The sequence below is a fragment of the Carettochelys insculpta genome, chromosome 8, assembly GCF_033958435.1.
Source record: "Carettochelys insculpta isolate YL-2023 chromosome 8, ASM3395843v1, whole genome shotgun sequence".
Taxonomy (NCBI): domain Eukaryota; kingdom Metazoa; phylum Chordata; order Testudines; family Carettochelyidae; genus Carettochelys; species Carettochelys insculpta.
The window spans coordinates 21,825,971-21,853,560 of NC_134144.1; the positions used below are offsets into that span (position 1 = coordinate 21,825,971).

Here is a 27,590-nt window from a genome sequence, read left to right on the forward strand (position 1 = left end):
TCTGTTAATGCATCTTCTAGAATCTAAGAACTATACTAGAAGCATAATTCTGGGTGCTACTGTGACAATTACTGTTGTGACAGGATCAAAGCACTGTCTTTGTTTTAAAGCCATTCTTTGGTTGAATTCTCACTTGTATAACAGCTAATGGGATATTTCTAAAATATCACGTCAGACCTTGATTTTTGGAAAGAAAACATGCATGTCGAAATCATGACCATAATTCAATGGGACAGAGACTAGTCCATGATTTAAAGGACTCTAGGGTTTCAAGTACATCTGGAGGTAAATGAAATAAACCTATTTAGGCTGTAAAGAGGCCTAATTACAACCTTCTCTCCCTTTCTTGATTGTAGTAGTCTCCTGTATTTGCCAATGTCATGATGGTGTTTCAGCAGGTTTAGAAGTCTGTGATGATTTTAGTGATGTGATTGCAAACTTATAATGTCAATGCCAAATGGCCGTATGGTTCAAAGTTCAGGAATTGTAGGTGTCAATAGATTCTGGAACACTTCTGACCCAGGGAACACAAAGGCACACAAAATTCTGATATAACTCAAAATATTTGGTTGGTGTGATATTACCAAAGGAAGTGGGAGGATTGGTGTTAGGAAGAGGGATCATGGGGGGTAGGGAAGGATCTGACAATTGGAAACAAGGAATTTTAGATTTCCTGTTGGGAATTAGGAGGGTGAGTGAGCTTCTTATAGTGCTAGTGTTTTCAATTCTTTTTTTTTCCCTTGGCATTATTTGTGTACAGAGCCTGCAGTAAATCCCTGCTCAGCCAGAGGTAGTCTCAAGCTTGCCTCTACTGGATTCCTTAAAGTCATGAAAAATTAAATCAGTTCCACCCCATAGTTTGTGAAGTAAATAGGTTGTGCTCATTTGTTGTTTATGCTACAGCATTAGACATTAACATTAGTTACACTGACACTTCATCTTACCCTTAGTTTTATCCTGGCCCACTAAGGCTGTGTCTACAGTTATGGAAAAACTTCAAAATGGCCAAGCTAATGGCCAAATCGAAGAATACTAATGAGATGCTGAAATGAATATTCAGCATCTCATTAGCATGCTGCCAGCTGCGGCACTTCAAGAGTGCTGCATTTTGCTTGCCCAGGGCTCGTCTACATGGGGATAGCTGATAGAAATAAGGGGATTTTGATGTTTGCAGGGTCCTTTTGAAAAGGATCCCCATGTAGATAAACCACGGGTGAGTGAAATGTGGCACTTTCGAAGTGCTGTGGCCAGCAGCATGCTAATGAGATGCTGAATATTCATTTCAGTGCCTCATTAGCATTCTTCGATTTGGCCATTATCATGGCCATTTTGAAGTTTTTCGTAAGTGTAGATGTAGCCTAAAAGTCGTACAATCATCTTTTGTATTCACCCCTCAGAGGCAGTGTTGTGGGAACATTTTGAAGAGTAGGGGTGCCATTTCTGCAGCTGAGGCTGGGAGAAAATCCTGGGCATGTGGGGCCAGCAGCTGGCACCTGGGGAATGGGGCTAGCAGTAGAGCCCACAGCAGATGGGGAGACAGCTGGGACCCTAGATGCTAGGCTCAGGAGCCAGGGGTATTGCAGCACCCGCAGCACTCCTAGTTCCTGTGCCTATGCTTATAGGTAAAACGTCGTGGGTAGATCAGTTGGATTGATCGCTCTGCCAGATAATTGGACCAACAAGTGTTGGCCATGTGTGCTACGTTCACAAATGAGTGAACTGTAAGCACGCCCCAATTGGGGTTGACTATAGTTATTAGAATATTCCACTATTCAAATAACTAATTCTAATTCTAATATTCTAATAACTATAGTCAACCCCAATTGGGGCGTGCTTACAGTTCACTCGTTTGTGAATGTAGAACACGTGGCCAACAGTTGTTGGTCCAATTATCTGAGAAAGTGATCAGTCCAACTTATCTACATATATTCCTTTCCCACAGCCAGTACTATGAACCCATGGAGATATGGTATCATCCTTGACTATGATGAAAGTGTCCCAGGTTCAAATGATGCAATAGCCAGCGGTTTACTCATGTCTGATGAGTTCCAATAAGAACAAAACCAGTCATGTGCTAATGTGGTTCCATCAGAACCTTTATTCTAATTGTCATGGGTGTGCAGGTGATGTAATATATAATATTGATTGTCTTTCTTTACATTCAGTGCAAAAAACACAATAATCCTAGAAATATGGTAATACTCTGGTTTTATTTGGTGCCTGATCTGAATCCCACTGAAGTCAGCAGGAGTCTATTTGACTGATCCAAACCTGTTAAAGTCCGTGGGAGTCTAGCCTTTATGCCATTCATTTAGCAATGAAAAGACCTTTTCCAAGCACTAAGGATAGGTCTACGCTACCAAGTTTTGTTGAAGAAACTAACGTTGATATGCAGAAATCCCCAATGGCAAAGTTGCCAGTTTGTGTCACACTTGCCCCCTCTGTCGGCAGATCGTGTTCACGTTGGGAGTTCCCCCAGGCAGCAGCAGGAGCAAGGCACTGTGTATATGTATCCCGCAGTGCCTGGTGACACCATCTGTCACTAAGTGTTGTGGGAACATGGAACAGAGTGAAGGGCATCTTGAGACCATGCAAAATGTCCTGTCAGGCACCTCTTTGTTCAGGGGTTTCTGGCATCTTTTGCACCTTTACTCCACCTGTCATTCCCTGCTGCGCACTCTGGCACCCTGCACTTCTTTTGCACGCTCTGTTCACTGTTGTGAGCACATTGTACATGGCATCGGAGATCATCTTAAAATAGCCGAAGAGGTGGAAGACTCAGAGGAGCTGGGTAGTGTGCAAGATATGCTCAGCAGCAACCTGTCATTGTGTTGGGCACTCACAAATAAAGTAGACAGGGTAGACCAGTGCTTCTGGGGTAGGCAAAGCTGCCTTGATGGGTGTAATTGCATCCTCACACACATGTGGGATAAAGACCGGTGGCTGCAGAATTTTAGGTTGCATAACGCAGGCTTCCTGGAGCTATGGGCTGAGTTGGTCCTGACCTGCAGCTCAAGGACATCAGAACGAGAGCTGCCGTCTCCACTGAGAAGTGTGTGGCAATTGCTGTGTGGAACCTGGTCACTCCCAATTGCTACCAGGCAATGGCAAATTGGTTTGGAGAGGGGAAGTCTAACATTAGAGCTGTACTGCAGAAAGCTTTCAGGGCAATAAATCACATTCTGCTACGGAGGACCACGACTCTGAGAAATGTACATGACACAGAGGATGGCTTTGCAGACGTGGGCTTTCCCATGTGTCATGGTGGGGCAATAGAGGGCACACACATTGTGAATTTAGCACCATCCCACCCTGCTGCTGGGTAAAGCAAGGGGAGGGATACTTCTTGGTGGTATTGCAGGCACTTGTGGACCACTCTGGGCATTTCACAGACACCAGTACTGGGTGGTATGGAAAGGTGCAGGATGCAAGCACCTTCAGGAACACTGACCTGTACAAAAGTTACAAGCAAGGACTTTCTTTCCAGTCCACAAAATCACAGAGGGGAATGTGAAAATACCTCTAATAATGCTAGAAGACCCATCTTACCCCTTGTTGCCCTGGCTCATGAAACCTTACCCAGGACACCTGGACTGCAGTAAGAAGTGGTCTAACAGTAGTCTGAACAGGTACTACATGGTGTTTGAATGTGCCTTTGTGAGACTGATGGAGGTGTCTATGGCAGACTAGATGTCACTGGGGGCAATATTCCCATTGTTATCACTGCACGTTGCATTCTACATACTTTGTGTGAATCTAAGGGGGAAATGTTTGCTCAGGGTGGAGCACTGATGCACAACATGTGGTGGCAGAATTTGAGTACCCAAACACTAAAGCTGTCAGAGGAGCTCAAAGGCCTGCTTTGAGGGTAACTTTGAAAATGAGGTGCCCTGAAATAACTTCTGTTAGAGTTGCTTCCAGGCTGTCTCCCCCACATCCAATGAATCATTTAGCCAGGACCATGCCTTTAAACTCTGCACCTGGGATGGCAGTGATTGGTCTGTGAGATTGTCAAACAGTAAAGAAAAGCATTGTACAATTATAAACTGGGCCTTTATTCATCAGAAAACAATGCAATGAAATGCAGTAAAATGCCTCTGAAAGCTCTGGGTAAGCAAGGAAAGCAGAGCACAACTTCCCCAGGCGTGTGGCTTTCGCCCTGCTCCATAAGGCAGCCTACTTATGTTCTGCTTTGGTTCCTACACAAGTGATTGATGAAAGATGTGGGTTAGTGTCCCACAATGGGGAGGGGGCAAAGCTGCACTGCCATGGAATCCACAGCAGAAAATTAACACGTATCTCAGGAAAAGTTTTGATAGCCTCTCTCTGCAGGATTCCATTGAGATCATGGCAAGAACAAACATCCTGCTCAGCCATTTGGATTAGCTACACAGGGCCACGTGCAGCTCACAGCAATACAGCCAGCCTCCCACTTTTCCATGCCTTCTGCCATGCACTTCATGAGCCATAGCCACTTATCCTATGTTATATTTGGAATCACCGAGTTTAGGAAGAAATCCCTTGAATGCAGATAGCTGCTTTCCCATTTATTCCATCTCCCACTACAAGCTAAAACCAAACCAAATGGTGGGATGGGCTAACCCCTTATTGATCTAACTCAGTTACCATGACAGCAATCAAATCTATCACTAGGACAACTCAATACACAACACCCTACATCTCATCCCCTGCTTCCAGGGGAATGGCTTCTCAGACTGGCTATGTCCATTAGCAGTGCAGAATAGATCCTGGCTGCCAAACACACTTTGTGACCCCTGGAGCAGGGCCCTGGTCCTCCTCTCCCTTAACCTTTTTATTTACTGTTTTACCCTCTGCACACTACCTCCAGGCCCTCTGAAGTGTTCATGGAGCTTAGTGGGAGATCACTGAGGATTGCATCCAGCTCCTTATAGGCATAAACATCTCATAGAGCTGGAAAGGACCTTGAGAGGTCATTGAGTCCAGTCTCCTGCCCTCTTGACAGGGCCAAGCACCATCCCTGACAGATTTTTTTTTAAATCTGTTTGCCCCAGATCCCTAAAAGAGCCTCTTCAGGGACTGAGCTCACAACCTTGGATTTAGCAAGCCCATGCTCAAACCAGTGAGCTATCCCTATGCTGTTGTTCCTAGGGGTGGGGAGTTATAGCAGCTGATGGTGCCCTGTCACCAGTGTTTGGGGCCAGGTCTCTCTCTTGGCCCTATCTCCACACGCTGCCTCTGAGCATCCCTGCCTGGGCCTTGGGCAGTGTGTGTCTGCCACCTGTATGCACCTCTGTGTGGTGTTCCACTTTGCGGGTTCCCAGCATCAATTACTGCTGCAGGGTGCTAGGGGCCACCCACCTATCAGTAAGCCCCACTCCCCCTACCAGGACAGGCTGACCCAAACTCTTGCCTCAGATGGACAGACCATTGTCTTTTCCAGAATGAGCCTCCATTAGCACAAAGGGCAACCACACTCCCACAGTCACCGCTTCTCCCCGTGCTGGGTAAGAGACACGCCCATCCCCACTCCCAGTGAGGCTATAGTGAGCGGAAGCAGCAGAGATGCACATGGGATGGCAGCCCACCAGTACCTACCACAGGGGAGGTGAGGGGGCTTCTGGACCTGAGAGGGACCCTAGGAACCCGTGCATGGCAGCGGTGCAAAACACCAGATCTTTGCTGAAGCCCTGGAGCACTGAATCACATGATGGGCCTTATGATAGGCTTGTTTGAGTTCTTTAATCTTCACTCTGCATGGCGGCATGTCCCGCTCATATCGCTTTTCACACCAGGATTGAAAAATTTGCCTATACATGTCCCAGCTCCTACAGGTCATTCTCAGCTGGGACCAAACAGATTCCTCTCCCCATGCCTTGATCAGATCCAACAGCTTCATGGCAGTGCCAGTTGGAGAGCATTTGATGTGACCACCACTTGGAAGGATGTCATGAGACCGCTGCAGCCTGAGCCAGCACACAAGGATGTGTGTATATCTGTGCAGGTGCTTTTGGTATGTAGGGCATCGCAATTCGTAAAGTTGGCCCCATGTGGCGTACCTTATACATTGCATCAAATGCCTCAACCATGTGGATGAAACTGGACAGATAGTGAACTCTGCAATGAACTCACACAGAAAAGCCAGCCAGCGGGAAGTGGGATTTAATTTGCAGGGTTTGCAAAGGGCTGCAATGGATAGCTCATCACAGTTCAAATTGTTGACCAGAGTGGATGAATGGGAATTGTGGGCCACTTCCTGGTGACCTATTCAGTGAAAAAACATCTTAAGGTGATTACACTGCATGTTTCTTGACAACAGGGAGGGGAAAAGAAAAGAAAATTCACTCATGGAGTTGGAAGCTTTTTGTTGATGAAAACGGGTATTTTTCCTGGCAAAAGTCTCATTGCATTGTGAATGCTCATGCAGTTTTGCTGCCAAAAGGAACTTTTCCTTGACAAAACATGCCAGTGGAGACAAAGCTATAATAACTAAACCACACTAGCATCTTTCTCAGGTAGGTAGAAGGTATCTAATCCTCTGCCAAAAATTAATCCTGTATCGGGGGAGGGGAACCAATGATGAACACAATACTTTAAAATGCTGCAAATTTTTTTTTTAATAAATAAATGACTCCAGAATGGTGGTGGGGAGAACAGGCCATTGGCTGCATGGAAGTGGGAGATCACCCTGAAACCTCCACCTTACTCCTGTACAGGAACTTGGCAGTGAGGCTGCATCCAACCCTCAAATGGTGCAAGGGGCATGTCTGCCCCAGAAACACACCGCTGACGCTGACCTCTTCATGCAAGATGAACGTCATGTTTTCATTCATTTTCTAACAAAAAGGTGGAACTGTACAGTCTTTGTTTTGCCTATGAACACCTGGCTGATGTTCATAACTCCACTATGGGTGAGATGTCCAGAGTTAATTTTTGGAAAAAAGTATTTCTGTAGTTATAGCTTTGTGAATCCTGGGGTATGAAAGGAGCCAGGCACATGGGGATGTCTTTTATTGGATCAGCTTCTGGCAGTGAATTAGACAAACTTGTGAGCTTACACAATGAAGATTTGTATGATTTAGCTAGTGAAGAAGCAATCTTCTTGCCGTTTAAGTGCATCATTCTTGTGGTTTAAAAAGCCTCCAGGTGAAGGAAAAAAAAGGCAAGGAGAAAATTAAAGATTTTGAAAGAGATCATGCAGTCTTCAGAGATAAAATTCAGGTTCGAAGGAAACAACAGCTGGAGGTGATGACTGCTGGTTTCTTATGGAGGGCATATCTTTGTGAATTTTAATTCATAAAAAGACTTTGTAGTGTGGACTATATGCTTTAAAAAGCATGTATGTTCATAATGACCCCATGGCCAAAGTATGTAGCTGCATCCAAAGACTATGAGCTTCAACCTGTTGTCCCAAAAATTACAATCCTGAAGGAGATTGGCATGTTTTTGTTCGGTTGTCAATCTTGTGGATCTGAATGATTTGCGGAGGGGGTGGGGGGGCGGGGAATCAGATTCCTTTCCTGCAGACTGCTTTTATTCATTTTCTTGGTTTTATTTACATCATGACTTCTTATGTTGGATTGACTAGGCTGCTGTTTCTGACTTAACTTTGGTCCCCGAGGAAATATTTTCCTGTTGGTATTCGATTGAACTCAAGGGCTAAGATCTTTAAAGAAGCCTCAGAGTGCCCATTTCAATAGGAATTAAGTGTCCATTCAGTGGGCACTGTGCATGGTGAGAGACTACAGGTTGAACTTCTCCAGTCCAGCACACTCTCATCTGGCAACATCTATAATCCTGGCTGATTTTAGTCCGGTGTGTGACCACTAATCATGGGTGTGACCAAATTTCCTGTGGTCCCATAAAGTTTGCTTACAGCCACCAATCTCCGAGTGTTCTGTGCTGTTATTTATCTGTAATTTACCCCTCCTTGTATTCTAAGAGCCCAGTAAGCAGTGGAAGCGTTGGTAATTCTGCTAGACAATATTGACCTCCTTTGATCTGGCAAATTCTTTCATTTGGCATCGTTCAGGTCCTGAGAGCACCAGAGTAGAGTGGTTCAGCTTTACCAGGAAGCAAGTTAAAATGGTGATGACTTTGGTCAGGTGTGGGACAGGATAGCTGACACTGCCTATCTGGAGGTTCTGTAAGTCTCCTGGAGTTTCTGTGTTCCCAGTCAAGTTTTCTTACAATGCCTCGCCATGGCTTCAAAGAGAAGCAGCAGTATAATGATTGTGATACCTTTGTTCAGGAGAGTACATGCAAGTGAAATAAGAAATCTAGCAGCAATTTCTTCCCTAAGTTTAGTGGGAACGTGTGTAAATGTGCTCGAGGGCATTTTGGTGTCATGCACTTCTGTGGGGAAAAAAAGAGGGGAGGAGGAGGAGAACATTCATCCTGAGAGATGGGTTTTTTTAGGGATGAAATTACATTGGTTTGCTCAATGGAGGTCCTCAACTTAAGACAGGTCTGGGGATTCCCGACTGCAAGATTTTTAGACTGGGCAACTTTCTTTTTCAATCACACAGAACAAACAGATTCCTTTCTTGTATACTTGATCCCTCCCTGGTGAAAAATTGGTTTAAACTCCTAGAAAGCACTTTTTTCCCCATCAACTAATAATAATAATAATAAAAATACTAAAAATCCAGCAGTCATGTGGCACTTTAAAGACTAATAAAGTAATTTATTTGGTGATGAGCTTTTGTCAGGCAGACCCACTTCCTCAGATCTGGAGATGGTGCTGTACTTGGAAAGGTGCTGAAAGTGAAGTGGCATGAGGGGTTTATAACAGAGAGATACAAACAAAACAAATTGAAATGAAAACTAACAAATCAGACACATAGGAGAGAAGGGGGGCAAAGGGTAGAGAGAAGTGGGGGGCAGAAAATTACTAACTTCAAGGCTCAATTAATTTGAGTGACTTGCCTGAGATCACCACAAATATCCAAGATGGGGAAGCTGTCCTTGTAACAGCAATATCATGCTAACAGAGATAGCAATTACGTTACGCGTTACAAAGACAGCTCCTCCATCTTGGATATTTGTTGCGATCTTAGTTAAGTCACTCAACTTAACTGAGCCTTGCAGTAAGTAATTTTCTCTCCCCCGTCCTCCCCACCCTTCCGCCCTTCTGTCCTATGTAACTGATTTGTCAGTTTGCAGTTCAAGTTTTTGTTTGTATCTCTCTGTTATAAACCTGTCATGCCAATTCACTTTCAGCACCATTTCCAGTACAGCACCATCTCCAGATCTGAAGAAGTGGGTCTGCCTCACAAGAGCTCAGCACCTAGTAAATTATTTTGTTGGTCTTTAAAATGCTACATGACAGTTTTGATAGGATGCAGACTAACACGACTACCTCTCTGTTACTAGTAATAATAAAGGGTTAGTAGTTAACTTTACCTAGATCTCTTAAGTTCTTTACAGTGGCAAGAAATTTGCATTTCCCTCCATTTTACAGGAGAGAAAATAGCTTTGCCCAAGTAATTAATCATGCTAAGAGTTACTCCTGAGGTCTGCTTCTGAGATGTGTCATTTTAATAGGAGTGGAAGATTCCCTGCACTTCCCACTTAGAGATCCTTAGGCTTTACCCCTGACTAATAGCAAAAGTCTTCTCAGAAATGCATTGCTGGAGATGATTGTCCTGAATCCTGTTCATCACTTTTACCTTGCTCTCATACAAGCAACATTCTGTAGCTACTCCATGCAAGAATGAGGCCTGAGTGTAGTTTTACATTGGATTTTAAGCTTTTAATTGTAGCATATAAAGAATTTGAAAATCTTCCTGCCATGCATCTTGCAATAACAGAAAAAACCCTTGGGCATTAACCCTACCCAAATCACTGTCTGCCTGTTTCTTTCTCACACATATGATTTGTTTTATATTAAATTAAAAACCAACCTTCTCCTTTACAGCATTTACTACTGCAGGAAGGAATATCCTTTGGGCTGCCAAAAGCCTTCCATTTTATTATCTTGACATGAAAACTGGCTGATTGATTCATCTAAGTATGGTAAAGGCAGATAGGCATATGCCAACAGAATGAATCTTTATGTCTTACTTGCTGGGTTTTTTAATTTTTTTTTCCATTTCCCACAGGAACAGCATTTCACCAAAGGAGTAGTTTTGTTCTACAATCAGCATATTATGTATTGAACTTTCCACTAAAGCCAAAGCAGTATCTTCCTACGTCACCCAAACAACTGAGTGGTTTTTGCTTCAGCATGAATTGCTGAAAGTGTTGGAATCAGAGGCTTCTAATTATGGAATTTGTTTCTAATTACGAGTCCTTCTTTCTGCTGGGAAAACATCTTACCCAAAGGAGGTTCAGTTAAGGAGATTACATGAACCTACTTTGTAAACCACTTTCCTGAAAAGGCCAAGTTTAATGGCAGGTTTCTGTTATACTTTGATGTATGCAGAATGAAGGTACCAGAGCAGGCAGGCAGCAAGTTTTTTTTGTTGTAGATTTTCTTAGAATTCCTGAGAAACCATGTCCCTGCCTTCAAAGCAGAGGAAAGGAGGGAAACTTTTTTTCTTTAAATAATGGAAAGTCATTAGTGTTATCCAATAGATTTGAGGGAGCTTGATAAATTGTATGAGAACTGGAAGGCAGATCCTCAGGGGCTGTCAATTAGTGTAGCTCCTTTGAAATCTTTGATTTATACTAGCAAACAGACACAAAAAACAGTTTAATTTTGCTTAGGAATTTTGGTGAGCTTGTGGTTCCTTGTTATGTGTATCCTTACCATGTAATGTAAGCAAGCAGCTCTGTTTATACAGATTTACTGTCAGGCACTTGATGCATCTAACCCAAGCTCCCATCCCCTCAGGTATTGTAAACACCTCCTCCCCACTTTTTTAATTTGCATAATTTAACCATTCAAGATTGTGGAATGAATGAGCTGGTAAACTGTAGCACGGCCTACCTAGCTCCTTTAATTTGAACTATTTTCAGTCACTGAACTTTGAATGCTCTGTCCAAAGCTCTCTGAGGATCTTAGTCCTGTTAGTGTAATTGTGCCTTAACATGTGCTTTTATGCTCTGACTAAACCGATTTGCTGCTAATTCTTAATAAAAAAAAAAAGAGCAAGCTGCAGAAACACATGCTCAAGTGTGTCCTAAGAGAAGGCAAACGGATAATTGGGATTAGGCAAATATAAATTACTGCCTTACAAATATATCTAATGCCGATTCAAAGGTATTTATAGAACAGTATTTTATTGGGGGTTCCACAGTCAGAATGCTGAAAAGCCACATGCTGGTGCAGAGACAAAGCAGCAGGTCCCACAAGAAAGCTATAAACCAACCTTTCAAGTCTTCTCTGTATACTAATTAAATTATGATGAGCATAAAGCAAGAATTGTGTTCAGATGCAACTGACTGTGTATTTGGTTCAAAGACAGTGGTTCCTTTAAAATAGCGTGGGCCAGATCCGGACCTGTGGATGAGAAGCATCCTCTCCATCACAGGAGGTAGAATGTATGGGTGGCACCACCCTGGTCCCAGGCCAGCTTCCTTTCTTGGATGTGACAGCTGCTCTAAACTGTGCTAGCTGCTGACGGCCCACCAGGGAGAGTGATCACATGGGCATGGGGATGCTCTGTAGCAGCTGCTGGCGGGTAGGGGGATACTAAAGTAAGGAATACAACACTCGGGAAATCCTTAGAGGGGAAGAAAGGCGCAGGAAGTTAAAGCAGCTTTAGGACAGGTTTGTACCTGTGCAGTGGTATAAACCTTCCCCTACATAGCTGGAAATCTGTCCCTGTACGGTCTGTTTGCTTGGTTATTCATCAGCTGCTTTATAGCAATTACTTATGCGACATAAATGTCTGACAATAATTGGTGTGAGTGACTGTTTTGTGGTTTATTTCCTGTTCATAAAACAAAATGTTTTGCGTTACCAAATTAATATAGATCTTTGGCTCTGAAGATGAGACATATGTACTCAAACCTTAATCAGACCTGTTTTCTGTTCTGTATCAGTTTTATATCTGTTCATTCTTTATCCGATAAAATAGGACTTTCTGGTTCATTTGCTATTGTGAAATTCTCCTCTTTTGAACGGGAAGACCACAGCCCTTTGTAGGCTGCTTCTTCACACCTGGGCACCGTGGGTGTCTTTGGTCCCTGTGCTGGAACTCTGGAACTTCTCAAAACCATGGGCTGAACATGGGAGAGTATCAGAAGTGTCATTAGGGGATCCCAGAAGCCTGTGTACAAAAGAGCGAAAGGGAAGTACATAAATTCAAAGAGCATGTTGCTGTCTCACCAGAGTGTGTACTATTAAGGAAGAAAGCATCAGCAGTTATTCAGGAACAGTTTTAGAAGCCATGATGGGATCCCTGCTGACATTCCCAGAGAAGAAAGACAGAAAGGTGCCATTTGCTTCTGCTGTTGCTAGAAAGTGCTAAAATGAAAAAGCCAAGGAGGCAGGGAGCAAAGAAGCTCTAAGCCACTCTGATAGATGAAAACTAGTGCATTAAACAGCCTGGAGAGATTCCAAGACCTTTGGAGAATGAGACTGTATAAAGATGGCTCTGACTACTGTACCTATGGTACACACAGATTCATTGGTGATGTAAACAAGACGCCAAGAAGAATAGTGGGTTAGTTCTCTGGTTGGTGTAATTCCACTGCCATCAGCTGAGGAGCTGGTGCAGTGACTGTACACAGAAACATTTTACAAAACACTAAAGCAAAAAATCCTCAGCTGCTTCAAACAATCCATTTACTCAGATGTAACTACCAAGTTACTGTTCTTTCCACGTAGCCTGCGGCCACATTAGCCCCTTCTTTCGGAGGGGCTATGGTAATGTGGCATTTTGGGATATGCTAATGAGATGTGCCCATGAATATGCAGCACCTCATTAGCATAATGGCAGCTGAGTGCACTTTGAAACTGCCAGTTTCAAAATGCAGCTGCCTGTGTATCTGGGGGGGCCTTCTGAAACAGCCCCCGATTTTGAAAGCCCCTTATTACCATCTAGTTTTGGGAGTAAGGGGCTTTTGAAATCAGGGGTCCGTTTCAAAAGGCTCCCCCCGGCTACACAGGCACCTGTGTTTTGAAACTGGCAGTTTCAAAGTGTGCGTGGCTGCCATTATGCTAATGAGCCACTGCATATTCATAGAGTGCCTCATTTGAATATCCTGAAGTGCCTCATTACCATAGCCCCTCCGAAAGGTGGGGTTTGTGTGGCCACAGCCTTACCGATTTAAATAAAATCTATTCATGTGCTCTTGGGGAAGAGTGGAACCTCCCTTCCTAGGCTTTATTCTGCCCTTACTACCATGAGAGGGGAAATGACCTTGACAGTGGAACTTGTGAGTTACTGCTTCATAAGTACAGGGAGCATTGCGGGGAGGGATGTGGAGGGGCTGTGCATCCCCTGACTGGTGCAGCACTCAATCCCACTGGGGGAGCAGTCTGGTGGCAGTGCATATAGATGGGAGGGGGGCTGTACAGGAGACAAGGTCCCAGTGGAGCTGTTGAATGATTCTCCTCCCCTCACCCCCATGCATGGATTGGAAGAGCCCATAACAGGCTTTGGAGCCTCATTAGATATTCAGGAAAATGTGGTTTTTAACTGAGCACACACTTTGAAGTGTTAATGAGCAAGTGACCCTTGTGATGTAGCTACTCAGATTTCTAAGAGCATTACACTAAAATGATGGTTATATTAGCATAAGCAGCTCTCTTCAGATGCCTGAGATCCTTTATTTATTGTGCATCTTAAGATGGGAATTCAGAATGCTCCTTTTTGTCTATTTTAATTGGCATACACTATTGCTGATGCTACAAAGTATAACAAAACAAGATCATATGGCATTATACTGACGTATGAATTCTTAAATCCTGACAAGACTAGTTCTGTATGAGGTTGAGCTAGGCAGAGGACACATAAGCAAGCATGAGGGATGTTGTTAAGAAATTAACTACACATTTTGTATTTTGAACATAAGGCAATAAAATGTAAAACAGCATGAGATATCTGCACTGCTTCAGAGTGTGTAGTCCACTTGTGGTGGTGTACAGGTTTGTCACTCCAGTGAAATCATGTAACTCATGCTGCCCAGAATGTTGCTGGTCAGGCCAAGTTTGAAAACACCAGATTGGAATAGCAAGCTGGCTGTTGAGGATTGCTGGAAGATTTAATGCAGGCCTCCAAATCGCCTGTGAATGGAAACTATGTCTCACCGATATTGGCACAGGAAGCCATGTTTAGAGAATTTCTTTGCAGCCAATATATATCATTTTTTGCAGATGCATAACAGTCTAAGATTGGTCTTTGGAGAATCTAGGATATATTAACAGACTCCAGGCTTGTATGCCAAAGCAGATGGTAGAAGAGCATTACATGTTCACTGTATAGAATTACTATTTTAGACTTGCAGATTTAAACATGCTAGGCAAGTTTCCTGGTTAGATTAATAAGACTTCTTAATAGCACTTTGAACAGAATCCCCAATAACACCATGTTCTGGAGTTTTGGCTTTCAGAATGAAGCAAAACACAACAAATTCCCTCAACCATTTCTCTCTTTATTGTTTAGGTGATGCAATAAACCAACCAGTGTGGGAATCCATCTGACCAGTCACCAGAGATGATAGTCATACTGAATGGATTTAGCTTTCCTTCTTATCTGAAAAAAAAATTGGACTTTTCCCTTATATTGTTCTCATTGCTCAATAAGATAATTCTTTACTGTAATGTATTGTTGATTTGTGGTATCTGGGAAGAATGACAGCTGTACTCAGAAAGAAGTGAAAAATGTAGTGGATTTCATAGAATGCTGAACGGCAAAGCAGATGGGCAATTTTAAGCAGGAAAATATCTGAGACACCAAACATAAAATAGGATTGAGTAGTACAGAAAAGGTCCCAAGGAACATGTTATTGTACCTAAGACACACTTGCTTTCAGCATTTTTGTCACAATTTAACATTTTTCATTCTTTCTACTTCATATCCTGATTTTTTTTTCATAAAATGAAATTATCATTCAGCGAGAGAGAGAGAGAGAGCGAGAGAGAGAGAGAGAGAGTGCTTTTCTTGTGCTGGTACATGCTGGTACTGAGTACTGGCACCTGGGCAGCCCCAGCATGGGATTGGCTGGGAGCAGGTGGGGAGCTGGCCAAGTAAGCTTGTCTTTTTTTACAAAAAAAAGCATTGGAGAAAGACAATGCAGTGACCATGTAATAGGGATTTGTACAGGCTCCCAGCAGTGAACAAACCAACCAACATCAAGCTCAACAAACCCCATCTTCTAGTTTTTGAAAATCATTTACCCTCGCTGTGTATTTACTCCCAGTGGCCTTTGGGCCTCTATGGCTATGGTTACACTAGTGAGTTTTGCCAACAAAATTGGTGGAACATCCACATATAAAATGCGTTTTGGCGACAGTTCGTCAGCAAAACTCAGCGCTTTCACTGGCAGCGTTCTGCCTCTCAGCCTGAGGCGTAACAATGTTGTTGACAGATTCTGTCAACAAAAAAGCTGTGTGGACGCTCGGGGGTTGGGGGGGTGTACTGCTCTCAACAGACTGGACATCCAGAACAATGGGCAGTCCTGTATGCTGTGCTTCTGGTGCCCATTTGGTCAAGAGAGCAATTGGGCAGTCCATCTACTCTGTCAACAGAGCAGAGTGACCTTCCCATCCACTTTTGTGTGCGGGTGCACTTTGTCGACAGAAGTTTTCTTGGGAAATCTCTTCCGACAGTGACTTCTGTAGACAGATCACTGTAGTGGAACTGTAGCCTTTACGTATATTTAACAAGGGAAAGAAAAGGGTACACTTTTGGTAGCCTAGTTGTTTGATGAATTTGTCTCACTAAAACCTTTTTTTCTGTTTTCCTGTCTGGTTGCGAGGTTGATATTTGAAAAATAAATCTGAATTAACCAACAAGAATTTTAAGACCTTCTTCAGTTGTGCTGCATAAGCATCCATGGTGATTCTAAAATTAAATGTAACTTGACATTTCAAAACTAGCTGTATGTTTTTAGTCCTAATAAGAAACAGTTTCAATTTTAAAGGAAATCCACGTGTTACAACAGTTGATCTATGAAAATTAAGGATGGGATTTTCAGCAACACTGAGTTAGGCCAACACTAAACACAGCCTAATGTTCACTCCAGGCTGCCTGTGTAAATTCACTGTTGAATTGCTTGTTCTGGGAGTCTTGTGTTTTCATATGAGGTATTTATAAGAAAACTCCAGACTCCATTTGAGAGTTAACAAAAAAATTAAATGCTACAATAATCACTTTTATAAACAGTAAACACCTCCCTCTTGAAATACACTGGTATGTATTAAAAATAATTATTTTCCCGTTTCTTATGTTGTAAACAAGAGGCTTGGCCCTATAATCATCTGGAACTCTTCACATGAGGAAGGGTTGCAGCAGCTGGCTAGTTAATATGCATGCATGTGCATATACGCACACATAAAATTGAATAAGCCTCAGTCTACTTCCTTCCTTGATTATTTAGTAGTGTCTGTGTCACAGCATGATGAGAAAGGGTTAAAGGAATTGTTGTCAGACCGCACAGGCCTAGCAATTATTCAAAAGAAAAGGATTAGAGAAATTTGCCTGCTCCTAATAGGTCAGTCAGAAAAGCCTTCCAATCCAAGTGAGTGCTGAAAAATGATAAAATATCAGCTATTCTGGTGGATGAACCAGGCAATAACTAGTTACCAGCCAAAACAAGGGAACGGTTGGGAGTGTGGTTTTGAGCACCACTTGGCTAATTGGGCTGATTGACTCTGATTTGGTTCTTTTTTGTGATGTTGCGATTGTGCCCCTAGGTCTGTGGTGAATATTTTGGCCTTTTAAATTGAAAAACAATTGAAAAGCCATAGTCCGGTATGGAAAATGTTGTCAGGAAAAAGGGGATGAGGGAAGAATAAAAATGTCTCCACGTCTGTAACTGCTAATTTCAGAGAACTAACTAGATTCTGGTTTTTGGCTCTGTTTAAGTGTCACATCATCCTTACCAATGCCATGTCTCCTTTTGGTTTTTGATAAAGTGCAAAGACAACAGCTATAATAAAATTATAGTTAGGGATTTGGATTTCATCTGCATCTTTCTGCCATAAAAGTCTAATCACAACATTTGAGGCCAACTAATAAATTGTTTGAACTGGACCTGAAACTAAAGCATTTGAAAGTAAAAAGTAAGTTGACAGTGGGAGATTCCATGTAAAAAGAATTCAGAGTAGAGCTCAGCTCTTTGCTCACTGATAAGTGCACAGCCATGTTTCAATCTAACTCCAACTGAAGTGAATGAGATTCTTTCCGTTGATTTCAGTGACAGCTGGAGCAAGCCTAATGCAGTAGACTGGTAACAGTACTACCAGGTGCACACTGTTACTTCAGTGTGGAGCCGTTACTGAATGAGAGAGGTAACCTAGTGACAGATAATGTAGGAAAAGCTGAAGTACTCAATGCTTTTTTTGCCTCAGTTTTCATGGGCAAGGCCAGCTCCCACACTACAGTGCTAGACAATGCAGTATCGGAAGGTGGAAGGCAGCACTCGGTGGTGAAGGAACAAGTTAAGAGCTACTTAGAAAACAATGATGCACACAAATCCATGGGTCTGGATTTAATGCACCCAAAGGTACTGAGAGAAGAAGCAGATGTCATTGCTGAGCCATTGGCCATTATCTTTGAAGGCTCTTGGAGACTGGGAGAAATTCCAGATAATTGGAAAAAGGCAAATGTAGTGCTCATCTTTAAAAAAGGAAAGAAGGACAATCCAGGGAACTATAGACCAGGCAGCCTTACCTCAGTACTTGGGAAGATAATGGAAAGGATTCTCCAGAAATCCATTTTGGAGCACTTGGAAGAGGGGAAAGTGATCAAGAGTAGTCAACATGGATTCACCCAGGGCAAGTCATGCCTGATCAATCTGTTTAGTTTCTATGATGAGGTAACAGCCTCTGTGGACATGGGGAAGTCAGTGGATGTGATATACTTTGACTTCAGCAAAGCTTTTGATACAGTTTCCCACAACATTCTTGCCCATAAGTTGAGGAAGTATGGATTGGATCAATGGACTATGAGATGGATAGAAAGCTGGCTTGATGGTTGGGCCCAACGGGTAGTGGTCAATGGCTCAATATCGGGATGGCAGTCGGTTTCAAGTGGAGTGCCGCAAGGCTCAGTTCTGGGGCCAGTGTTGTTCCACATCTTTATTAATGACCTTGATGAGGGACCGGATTGCATCCTCAGCAAGTTTGTGGGTGACACAAAACTTGGGGGAGAGGTAGATATGTTGGAGGGTAGAGAGAGAATCCAGAGAGACCTGGATAAATTGAAGGACTGGGCCAAAAGAAATCTGATGCAGTCCAACAAGGAGAAGTGCAGAGTCCTGCACCTGGGGCGGAAGACTCCCAAGCATTGTTATAGGCTGGGGACCGACTGGCTCAGCAGCAGTATGACGGAAAGGGGCCTAGGAATTATGGTGGATGAAAGGCTGGGTATGAGTAAACAGTGTGCCCTTGTAGCCAAGAAGGCTAATGGCATACTAGGGTGCATTAGGAGGAGCATTTCAAGCAGATCTAGAGAAGTAGTTGTTCTCCTCTATTCTGCACTGGTGAGGATGCATCTCGATTACTGCGTCCAGTTTTGGGTCCCCCAGTGTAGAAAGAATGTGGATGTGCTGGAGCAGGTCCAGTGGAGGGCAACACGAATGATAAGGGGGCTGGAGCACAAGACCCATGTGGAGAAGCTGAGGGATTTGGGCTTATTTAGTTTGTAGAAGAGAAGACTGAGGAGTGATTTAATAGCAGCCTTCAACTTCCTGCAGGGGTGTTCTAAAGAGGATGGAGAGAAACTGTTCTCAATGGTGACAGATGGTAGTGGTCTGAAGTTACAGAAGTAATGAGGAATGGAGTAATGGTCTAAAGAAGGAGAGGAGTAGGTTGGATATTAGGAAAAATTACTTCACTAGGTAGTTGGTGAAGCACTGGAATTCTTTACTTCGAGAGGTGGTGGAATCTCCAACCCTAGAGGTTTTTAAATCCCTATTTGACATAGTCCTGGCTGAATGATTTAGTTAGGGTTGATCCTTCTTGAAACAGGGAGCTGGACTCGATGACCTCTTGAGGTCCCTTGCAGCCCTGTGCTTCTATGATTCTATGATCTATGGAGATTTTGTATATATGCTTATATTGCACAGCTATAAGAGGGCTTCTAGCACATATAATTTTTCCTGTGATTTACTTTGTACTTTCTCTTGATGAATCACAAGAATTAAGTCCCTCAGCTCACAACATGAAATTCAGGAAAACATAAGTTTCTTTAAGAGAAAGGCTATGTCTATGCTACAACACGCCTCTGTGGTATTGCAGTTGCTCATCAGTGCCAAGGTCCGGTTCAGGGACATATGTGTGGGCTGGTCTGGCTGTGTCGACAGCTCCAGGGTATTCCAGAACTCTGTGCTAGGCCTCTGGATGGGCGAGGGGCCTACATCCCCTCGGTTGCGCTCCTCGTTGAGGACACCAAAATGCCACCACCCTGCATCATGGCTGACATGGCCTACCCCCTGCAGGTCTGGCTCATGAGGCCATATGTGGGACATACTCAGCCTACTCAGGACGTTTTTAATGAGTGGCTCAAACAGGCCTGGAATACAGTGGAGCAGGTGTTTGGCCATTTCAAGGAGTGCTTCCATTACCTCCTAATGAGGCTGAAGGTGGGCCTCCCCAATGTCTGAGTGTTGGTTGGGGCATACTGCACCCTGCACAACCTCGTGGAGGTGAAGCACAAGCCCTTTGTGCAGGCATGGGCTGTCGAGGCTGGGTGTGGCTACAAGCACTCACCTGCCACCCTGTGCCGCTGGGCCCAGCAGGATGGGATGTGGGTAAGGGAGGCCCTGTGTGAGGCATTCATCAAGGAGCCACAATGACCCCTCCCCCCCACCCTTACCTCCACCACCACACATACACAGGGGACACGAGTAAGCACAAATACACCTTTTACTGAGCATGTAACAACAAGCTGTGCTTCTTTGTAACCATAAACACTATTCTCAGGGAAGTAGGGGGAGCTATGAAGAGGGGGTGGGAGGAACTATTTACAGGGGTAGCCTGCAGTAGGGCAGGGGGACACCAGTGTCCCAGGAGGGCTGGGGGTTGGGGTGAGGGCCTTAACCTTCGACAGGGGTCAAGGGAAGGGATCCCCATCACCTGTGTAAGCCTGTACCCCACCATGTCTGGGGGCCCTATTGGGGTAGGGCTGGGGCTGGGAGCATGGGGAGGTAGGAGCATGGCTGGGCTGCAGTGTCTGCTGCCTCATTGGGATCAGCACGGGTGAAAGGGCAGTAGGGAGAGTTGCCTCCACACGGCTGGCTCTGGCCACAAGCATATGTGCCACCTGGAGGAGCCTGGTCAGGGGGAGGTAGGCTGGGATCAGGGCAGCAAAGTCAGGGTTGTGGGAGGAGGCTGGTGAGGGGCGGAAGGTTGGAGGAAGTGCTGGAGGGGGGCTGGGTGATAGAGGGGCTGGTGCAGGAGGGCTGGTGTGGGAGGGGCTAATTAGGGGGTGGCAAGAGGGGCCAGGTGGGCGGTCACAGCCTGGGTCAGGACATCCAGGTTGGTGGCCACCATGTCCCTGGCTTTCTGCTCCATTGTGAGCCACTGCCACAGGATTACCATGAGGTCCCTGCATTCCTGCACTGGACCCCCCCCCCCCGTCTGGTGCTGAACCTCCTCATTTACCCAGAGGGAGAGGAGGTCCCAGAGTTCAACCTCCATCCAAGAGGAGGCCTGGCTTGGCTTCTGAGGTGGCTGTCTGCTGTCCTTGGGTGGCCTCTGGGGTGAGTGGGGTCCAGGTTGCTGTCCATGGTTCCAGGGAGCGTGGTGGGTTGCCTGGTGCATTGCTGGATACAGCGTGATGGTGAGCACTGTGTGCTTCCCACTACCAACATGCTCTCAGTTTCCTGCCTAGAGGTTTGTGGGAGCCTATATCTTTAAAGCATGCGGATACAGGAGCCATAGAGCTCCTCTTGCATTGGGAGCGGCGCCCCCACCCACCCGCTGATTGGCACCCTGGAGGACTTCCTCTTTCAAAATAGCCATCCACAGAGCATCTACACATGCTCTCTTTCAAAAGGGAGCGCTCTTCCCACCACAGGAATGGAGGACTGTCTTCGACGGAATGGCCCCGTTCTTTTGAAGTTACTCTCAAAAGGCCTCAGTTTGTGGGTAGATGCTCCACAGGGAATTTGGAAAGAAGGTCTTCTTTCAAAGTTAATTTCAAATGCCCTTGCTTGTGTAGATGCGGCCAAAGAGAGCAAATACAGATAGAATGCACTAATGCATTTGAAAAATACATTTTCTTCCCTCTCATGAATGTGAGTTTTGGTAGTTATGTCCACAAGCTACCAGCAGGGATGGCAGCCAACACAGGTCCTGAGGTGAGGTGGGAGGGCGGCGTGTCTTTATGCCTTTCAGCCCTTTCATAAACTGGCCACAGGACACAGAAGACCAGCGGATAGGTGGAGGAGCAGCTTGTAGGGGCTGTAACTTCTAATCCCTTGTGAATTAAAATACAAGTAATTCACTCTTGAACTATACTGCTATTGTGGTCCTGTTGTGCTATTCGGTCAGTGCAAAGGGGCTGGATTCTGGCTACAGTATGGCCATAGCGTATTCTTTGGGACAAGAGTGCTGCTGATGTAAAACTAGCTGAGGCAGTTCCTGTACACCCACTCCTTTCTTGCGCTGTAGCCGTTCTCCATTGTAATAGGACCCTTTCGAAACAGGAGCAGCTTCCAAATGGAGGTAATTGGGTAGCTCTAGCTGGAAGTGTTATCACAGGCTCTCTATTTAAAACATTCACCCTGTTGCTGAGATGTCGAGGAGAAATGTGATCATAAAAAATTTGATGAAACCCGTTTGGAGGAAAATCAAAATCCGGTTATAAGATGACTGATGATAGGTGGCCTGTGCTTGTATGCTGTGTACAGATTTTCATTATCACAGTTGCTGCTTGAGAGTGCTGAGTTTTGGCTGCCTCCTAGTGGCTGAATTATTATTATTTTTATTATTAGTTAATTATTAGTTAATGTCAGCATTAACCCTGCAGTTTCACAGTACAGAGACCAATTCTTTTTACACAATAAAAAGTCCCACTGACTTTAATGGAACGGGAATCTGGCTCACAGAGTGTTCAGGGCAGAGATTAGACAGAATCATTTAGAAATCTGTGCATTAGTTTAATGACTTTGTATATTGATTGCAAACAGCAAGCAGTCTCTGAATATGATATTTTAATATATTAACCATTGTTGGCTGTTTGGCTTTTGTTTTGATAATGTTTTAAGACAAAAGTGGAAATTCCATAGGGTAAATGATTACCAAAAATACAACGCATTGCATGCCTCTACACTATCCACTATGCATATGCAAAACCTCATTACCATAATGGCCTCCGCAGGAACTTCAAAGCTGCTAAGTTTGAAGCACCAACAGGCAGTGTAGCCACAGGTGCTTTGAAATATGCACCAAACTTCAAAGTTCCCGTACTCCCATCACAGCACCTCATTAGCCTCCTCTTACCTGCCTGCTTAGCATGCCCCGTTCGAAGAAGGGGGCTTGTGTAGATGCATCCATGGTGTCTGTTGTAGACTTATCTGTTATATCAACAGAATGCTTTGGACTTCATAGATCACCAGCAGATATAAATGGTGTTACTATTGATTTACCCAGTGTATGTGAGAAGAGAATCAGGGCCAGTATCAGGTTTGGGCTGGGAAGAGAAGATGTAATCATTCTGTTATTTCATCACTTTTTCTTTTCCAGACTTTCCAAAGCTGCTTTTTGGCACCTTTTGTTAAAGTCATGAAGGTAGAAAGACCAAAAGAGTGCATGACTTGTCCTGTAGAAACAAACACTCTGTGTTAATTTCCAAACTAGGGAATAGATAGACTATAACAACCCTCATTCCCCTCAGTTTGGGTAGGAACGGGCAAACTATAATTTGTTTGACAGTAAAATAAGTATACTGATGAATTATGGCAAAATGTCTCAGAGGGGTAACTGTTAGTCTGCAGCTTCACAAAGAACAAGCAGTCCTGTGGTACCTGAGAGACTAACATATTTATTAGACCATGAGCTTTTGTGGGTAAAACCCACTTAATCAGAAGGAAAATTTAAATGAAAACCAGTGCAGGGAGTGGAAGGGGAGAAGGGGGAATAGGTTATCTGTCACTAGTAGTACCAGTTAATGAAGCAAATTGAGTAGGATCTCAAACATGGGGAAATTGTCCTTGTAATGACTAAGATAATTAAGATCTCTTTTCAGGCTCAGGTTACAGGTATGAAATTTGTAAATGAATTCCCATTCAGGCATCTCCTTCTGTAATCTTGGGGTTTAAAAAAGTGTGCATAGAATCATAGAATCATAGACTACTAGGATGGGAAGGGACCTCAAGAAGCCATCGAGTCCAGCCCCCTACCCCAATGGCAGGACCAAGTACTGTCTAAACCATCCCTGATAGATATCTAGCTAGCCTGTTCTTAAATGTCTCCAGCGATGGAGATTCCACAACCTCCCTTGGCAATTTATTCCACTGTTTGACCACCCTGACAATTAGGAACCTTTTCCTAATGTCCAACCTAAACCTCCCTTGTTGCAGTTTAAGTCCATTGCCTCTCGTTCTATCCTCAGAGGCCAAAAAGAACAAGTTTTCTTCCTCCTCCTTATGACACCCTTTTAGATACCTGAAAACCACTATCATGTCGCCCCTCAACCTTCTCTTTTCCAAACTAAACATGGTGTTTAGAAGCAGAGATGAGTCAGAGTTTGAATGGCTGCTTCTTTTGGGTTTCTCCTTTTCCCAACAATCAGGTGGTAGCAAATCTTTTCTTCTAGGCTGGTGGCATTTGGAGCCAATTAACAATTGTTCTCTTAGGCCATAGACTGTTGCCATATATAGTACTGCTGCCACAAGATGAAGGGTGAATACAAGAACAGAAGAAAGTGAACAGAGAAAAATGGTGCTAAATGATGCCTTGGAATTTTTCTTTCTAGCAAATCTGAAGAAGTACAGAGTAACAGGCAGGGTATTTCATCCAGAAAGTTAACTGTGCACGTGTGCATTCACATATGTGTGTGTGTGTGAGAGAGACAGACAGACAGACAGACATTAACGTGAGTGAAAAAGAGAAACTTCTACTTGCACTGGTAGTGAACTGGCCCTACTTTGGTATGCCAAAACAGCTGCTATGTAGTTTATTTGAAGTTATGACAGTATGCTGACTTTGGGTTCAGTGACTTAGAAATTTCATTTGTCCTAACTGCTCTTCATCTGAACATGACAGTTCTAACAGTGGCATATTAAGGAACACAGAGATGGCAGGCCTCAGCTGGGTGTCCTGTCTCTGGAGCGGGGCTGCGAGCTGGGCACAGAGCTCAAGGAACGTGTCCTTCTGCATGTGAAAGTTCTGGAGCCATTGCTAGTCGTCCCACTGCTCCATGAGTAGCCAGTCCCACGAGTTGGAACAAGTGCTGTGTCTCCAGGTCTGCCTGAGCAGCTGAGGGGTGGGGCAAGTGCAGGTGGGCAAGTGTAGCAGCAGCAGCTTGCTTCTTGAAGGTAGTGCCACAGTCACCCTCCCTGAGGAAGAGGAGGACGACTGTTTTAAGGTGCAGCAGATGCTGATGCACCTCTGGGTGAGGTCAGTGCAAGCCCAGAGTGGTTGGTCTGGCACCATGACTATCTGGAAAGCACTGTGTCTCTCTCAGCAAGCATTAAAGCCCTGCTGTAAGCAGCTGTGCTATTCCTCATGGAGGTAGGCAGGCCTCAGCATGGGCAAAGAACAGGCATCGGGAGGGGCCCTTTAAGGCACGTCTTGCTGGGGCTCCCAGAAGGGATTGTCAGCCATGTGACCCTGTCTACCAGTGTCCTGGGGTCATCATGTCAAGAGAGCAGCCAGCAGTCTGGCCACTGTCTGTCAATAGAGCAGGTTGCTTTTTCAATCCGCTTTGGTGTCTGGCCACAATTTGGCGACAGAAAGTTTGTCAGAAGATATCGTCCAACAGTAACTTCTGTTGACAGGTCACTCTAGTGTAGACATAGCCCTGAATGATAATATAAAGCTGTAATATTTACATTATAATCCCATGTTATGTCATTGCTGCTGCCTATTATCAACACAAGTGGGTCCAGGGGGATAAATATAAAAGAAATAACAGTCAGTGGTTTCAAATGTAACCTCAAAGAAGACTGGGACGGAGCAGAAGCCCTGATATTAGACCAAGACATTAGTTTCAGACATTACTGAGAATATTCTCCATAGTCTGGGGAAAGTGGAAACCAGCCTGGATAGGATCCTGGATGGAGCTGGAAGGGAGCTCACTATAAATGGCACACTGGATGATTTTAAAAATGAAAGAGAAAGAAGGAGGTAGGCCAGTAAATGGATAAAGTTAAAAGGTAGATGTGTGTAACATGAAGGAAATGTATTTACATGATTTACAAATAAGATAAAAAAAAGCAGTCCAGTAGCACTTTACAGACTAACTAAATAATTTATTAGGTGAGCTTTCGTGGGACAGACCCACTTCTTCAGACCATAGCCACACCAGAACAGACTCGATATTTATGGCACAGAGAACCAAAAACAGTAATCAAGGTTGACAAATCAGAAGAATTGTTATCAAGGGCTACGTCTACACGTGAAGCCTACATCGAAGTAGCCTATTTTGATGTGGCGACATCGAAATAGGCTATTTCTATGAATAACGTCTACACGTCCTCCAGGGCTGTCAACGTCGATGTTCAACATAGACGTTGCGCAGCACCACATCGAAATAGGCGCTGCGAGGGAACGTCTACACGCCAAAGTAGCACACATCGAAATAAGGGTGCCAGGCACAGCTGCAGACAGGATCACAGGGCAGACTCAACAGCAAGCCGCTCCCTTAAAGGGCCCCTCCCAGACACAGTTGCACTAAACAACACAAGATCCACAGAGCCGACAACTGGTTGCAGACCCTGTGCATGCAGCATGGATCCCCAGCTGCAGCAGCAGCAGCCAGAAGCCCTGGGCTAAGGGCTGCTGCACACGGTGACCATAAAGCCCCACAGGGGCTGGAGAGAGAGCGTCTCTCAACCCCTCAGCTGATGGCCGCCCTGGCGGACCCCGCTATTTCGAAGTTGCGGGACGCGCAACGACTACACGGTCCCTACTTTGACATTGAACGTTGAAGTAGGGCGCTATTCCCATCCCCTCATGGGGTTAGCGGCTTCAACGTCTCACCGCCTAACGTTGATGTTCACATCGAAATAGCGCCCAACACGTGTAGCCGTGACGGGCGCTATTTCAAAGTTAGTGCCGCTACTTCAGAGTAGTGTGCACGTATAGACACGGCTAAGGTGAGCAAATCAGAGAGCAGAGGGGCAGAAGACGGGGTGGGAGTCAAGAATTAAATATAGCAAAGTATGTAAAAGAGTCCTTATAATGAGCCAGAAAATTGCCATTTCGGTTCAAACCACGTGTTAATGTGTTGAATTATCTGGCTCATTATAAGGACTCTTTTACATACTTTGCTTTATCTAATTCTTGACTTCCCCTCCCTCCTTCTGCCCCTCTGCTCTCTGATTTGCTCACCTTGGTAACAATTTTTCTGATTTGTCAACCTTGATTACTATTTTTGGTTCTCTGTGCCTTAAATATTGAGTCTGTTCTGGTATGAAGAAGTGGGTCTGTTGACCCCTCTCTTGACAGAGAGCGGTCAGATTACCCAGCCCCCTGTTGACAGAACAGCCAACCTGAAGCTCTGCAAACAGCTCAGCGTGGTGAACTGGAAGCCTCTTTATCGACAAAGAACCCTCTGGAGCATCTACACTATTTTTTTGTCAACAGAATCTGTTGACAGAGCCCCTATACCTCGTACAGTCAAGACAGAACTCTGCTGGTGAAACTGCTGTGTTCTGTCAACAGATTCTCGACAGAAAGCATTTGTAGTGTGGACGCGCCCTACTTTTGTCAAGAGAAGTCCTCTTCTGTGCACAGAACTCTGTAGTTTAGATCCAGCTTCAGAGTTTCCAGTATACTTGTCTGCCTTTAATATTTTTCTACATATTTTGCCCCTTTCATTTCTTGTGTTTTAAAGACTAGGCCTGTTTCATCCTTGTACTCAAGCTGAGTTTGGTAGTATAGCTGACTGGACAAGGGCAAATGTGGATATACACCATTTTCATACGTCCCCATTTTGATGTCTCACCACCTCACAAAATGGCAGAAATCTCGACAGCAGCCCTACTTTAATCTGGTTGCCTGTGGCCCCAGCAACAAGGATTAGCTACAGCATACTTTTATATTGGTTCCTTTCCCTAGTAATAGTCCCAACAATCCCCCATGCTACTTACTCAGTGCAATTCCCCAGCGATGGTGACAGCAGTTTTATAGCCCTTTTATACCACCAGATTGACAGTGAAAGGGTAAGGCAGATGTGAGCTGAGCCCATTAACTACAGCTGATTTGTGCAGTACATAATGATTATCACTCCTTTTTTTCTAATTAAAATATAAAGTGGTAAAATAGCAAAATGTCTACAATACAGGACTCTATTAAGAAAGAATTAAAGGAAAGTAATGGAAGT

The 27,590-nt window shown here is 44.3% G+C and overlaps 1 protein-coding gene across 1 annotated transcript in view; it reads left to right on the forward strand.

The window, feature by feature from the left end:
• Window positions 1-27,590, forward strand: part of COL5A2 (collagen type V alpha 2 chain) — a 201,123-nt gene that overhangs the window by 78,679 nt on the left and 94,854 nt on the right. The window lies entirely within an intron of this gene.